The 3,597-nt window shown below is 48.4% G+C and overlaps 1 pseudogene; it reads right to left on the bottom strand.

Moving 5' to 3' along the window:
- Positions 1 to 290: 290 nt before the first annotated feature.
- LOC146184350 (U1 spliceosomal RNA) lies at positions 291 to 468 on the bottom strand (annotated as a pseudogene).
- Positions 469 to 3,597: the final 3,129 nt, after the last annotated feature.

Genomic DNA, 3,597 nt, shown 5'->3' with positions numbered 1-3,597 from the left:
ACAAACTTGCTCTAGGCGGATAAAGTGCGACTAATTAACGCCGATAAGAGGCAAATGATAGAGGAGAGGAGGGATTCCCCTGATACTTAATATCCGAAATAGACTGCTGAAGGTCATTTCTTACTAAGCAAACCTGTGCATTCCACGAGGTTTATCTATTTATGATCTGAATTATTACGTAACTAAACTCTCCTTAAGCGAACGACCTCGCATTACCGAAGTGCCTGCAACGGAGCAGCACCAAAACAGCCGCCGATGAGTTATAAAATCTGACTTTTGATGGTATAGCGAGGGGGAAAGCGCGAACGCAGTCCCCCACTACCAAAAATTGCATGCCCCATCTGCCCCAGTTTGGGGTAGTGGCAGGGGTCAGCACGAGCGTAGTGCAATGCCCGCACCTCTCCCTGGAGGCACCGCCTTTTTTGAAGAGAATTTTATTTTTCATAAACATCTACAGAACACAAGTGTATCCGTCTGGGGCCTTAGCGGACAAAAATTGCAATAATCTTAGAGGTGTTCAATCACGTACATATACACAAATACACATACAAATATACATGCTGTTTCGCTGATAATATTTCTGCACAGCTTTTTTGCTTTGTGGAACTATTTCATGATAACATCATCGAAACGTTTCTCTCACTTGCCTATCTTCCTAGTATGGAAGGATAGGCGCGGTCACTTTACCATTTGCAACAACAATGAATCTCGTTGACCAATGTCGGAGGAATTCTTCCTCCCCCAGCATGACAAGTTCCTCATTCAGGTGAGTGTATAGTAATGTTCTTAATCTATGCAGCATCGGAAACATGGCTTTTTGCGGTCGCCCCCGCAAAACAGCCAGGCCTCTCCGCTTCCACAGTACATACATGCCTATACACATGACAAGCTCTATGAAAATGTCTCTGTGGCGACTCTGCCACTGCATTCTGGCATGAAACATGCGCGTCACTAGGCGCCAGAATGTGCGCGCCACACAACACTCATGCAAAACATGATCTAAGGTTTCAGTGCGACCGCATTGCGGGCATAACGTGGAGCGCGCCACGCCCCACGCTGCAAGGCGGTCGGCTGTTGGTAGTGCCTGCCATTCTCGTAACCAAATGAAATCGCGGACATCCGCTGGAAGGGAGGCTGTGATCAACGGCCTCCGCTTTCTTTTGCTAACCTTCCTGCGCTGGTCATCATCCAGGCGCTGAATAGCTATGTTTTCACATATGTCTGTGGGGGACATTTCCTTGGGGTCACAATTGGGTAATGCGTTCTGAACCATGCGTAGTGATTGTACAATATATGTGTAAAACACTGGTGGTCTCTCGGCTGCCGGACCTGTGCATGAGTCCATTCCAAACAGACGGCGAGAGGTGCCCATAAAATACACAGTAAGTTGTTTGCCACAGTATACTACATCCGCGATGATATCCCAAGTGGCTCTCAGGGCCAGCACGCGGCACATTATTTCAAAGTCCGGGATGCTGAAGCCTCCCATTTTGGTCGGTAAGCGGACCAGAGCCCTTGAAACACTCTCGTTCTTCTCATTCCAAAGGAACGAACCACAAGCAGTAGCTAACCGCTGTAGGACTCTGCGAGGAGGACGGGCCACTTTAGCTACGTAAAAAAGGGACGCCACCACACTGTTTTTGATGAGGTATGCTCGCTCAGAGAAGGGTAAGTGAAACGTTTGAGCTACGTCGATCCGTTTCTCAGCTTTTTGTCTTATTTCTTTCCAGGTGCTACGAGCTACCTCACCGGACGCTAGGAATGTAACGCCCAGGACTTTCACACCATCTACCCAGGCAACACCATCAGGAAAGTCTTCGTTAAAAGCTCCGAAACGCAGTGCTTGGCTTTTTGCCGGATTGAGGCGTGCACCTGATAGGCAGCTATATATGTGAAAAAGACGCAGAAATGCGCTGTAACTATCAATATTCCTTATGAAAAGAGAAACATCATCAGCGTATGCTGCTACTTTCACCTCACCCTGGCCTGGGAGAGGGAACCCGCGTATTGACTTGCAGTTTTGAACCTGCTGCAACAAAGGCTCTATGCACAGCACGAAAAGGAGAGATGAGAGAGGACAACCTTGCCGTATTCCCCTGCTCACAGCTATTGGATCACTGGGCTGGCCGTTGATTACCAGGTAAGCTTCTAAATCTGTATACAGCAACCGAAGGGTTCCTATTAAGCGCTCCGGAAAGTCAAAACATTCTAGAACAGCAAAAAGATACTCTCGTTCTACACGATCAAATGCCTTTTCTTGGTCAAGGGATACAAAAGCGCCTGAAACCTGAGTATGTGTGGCAAAGGTAAAAAGATCGCGGGTTAGAGCTAGCGAAGAATAGATTGTGCGGCCTGGTACACAGCATGTTTGGGCATTGCTAATTAATTCAGGTAAGACAGCTGTTATACGATGTGCTAGTATTGCAGCAAATATTTTATAATCCGAGTTGAGTAAGGAGATGGGCCTCCATGCCTTGGGTTCAGATGGTTCACCGCTACTTTTTAGAATGAGTACGACTCTACTCTCGCGGAATGTTTCCGGTCTAATCCCTTCCGTAAGGAGCCCGTTGAGCATTGACAGTAGGTGTACTTGTATTACTTCGAAAAACGTCTTATAAAATATGATTGGAAGCCCGTCCGGGCCTGCGGCTGCAGAGGCATTCATTCCCTGCACCGCTATCCGAAGCTCATCCGAGGTTATTGGACAGCAAAGATCTTCCCGGAGTTCTTCAGGAATGCGCGCTATACCTGAACAAAATTCTCGAACATCACAGTTCAGACCTTCACTGTCTCTACCTTCAGTCGTGAACAAGTGCGTAAAATGTGCGGTGAATACTTCCCTTATGTCTTCGGCGTTGTCAGACTGTGTCCCGTTCGGCAGTACAACAAAGGGAATCGATGTAACTCTTTCTAAAGAGCCGCTGCGAACACTGCGAAGGACCGCGGGGTCAGCAACAGGCCTCCCCTTCACAAACAATTCTGCGGCTGTGCGCGAGCTAAGGCGAAGCAGGAGTTGGTAACGAGCTTTTAACTGATTTAAATAGTCCTGCATGGTGAACGTGAGAGGCTCACCACGCCGCACTATGCGTGCTTTCCGAAGGGTGTCGTTTATTTCAGCTGTCAGCCTCAACTTTCTTTCCCGACCTCCTTTCATTAGCTCTGCACGCCAGCTGGCCTTCAAGGAATCCCAACATCGCGGCTCCACTGGGCGGCTGCACGTGTACTCGAGTGCCACACGCAGGGTGGCAACGCTCACCGGATCATATACGAGTGTTGTGTCCATTTTCCAGTGATTCTGAAATGGAGCTGACTGGTGGAATGATAACTTTACTGATACGGGGAAATGATCAGAGATGCGTGGGACATCAGGCGGGAATCTGAGGACGTCACAGCTGGTAACATGAGTGGCTAGATTTTCAGGGAAGTAAAAGCGGTCTAATCGACTCATGTTAGAGCCGCGTTGCCACGTTGCTTTAAATTGGTTACCATGCAGATCTATCCACGCATCTCTAAGCCTGAAGCTACGTATGAGCCGTTTTAGTGCTCGTACGCCTGTGTAAGGCCTGCCCTGTCTGCGACCACTGACATCTCTGTGAG

This window comes from Amblyomma maculatum, chromosome 7 (assembly GCF_055883805.1).
Source record: "Amblyomma maculatum isolate TAMU_Amacu chromosome 7, ASM5588380v1, whole genome shotgun sequence".
NCBI classification, from domain to species: domain Eukaryota; kingdom Metazoa; phylum Arthropoda; class Arachnida; order Ixodida; family Ixodidae; genus Amblyomma; species Amblyomma maculatum.
This window is presented reverse-complemented; position numbering and strand designations above follow the sequence as displayed.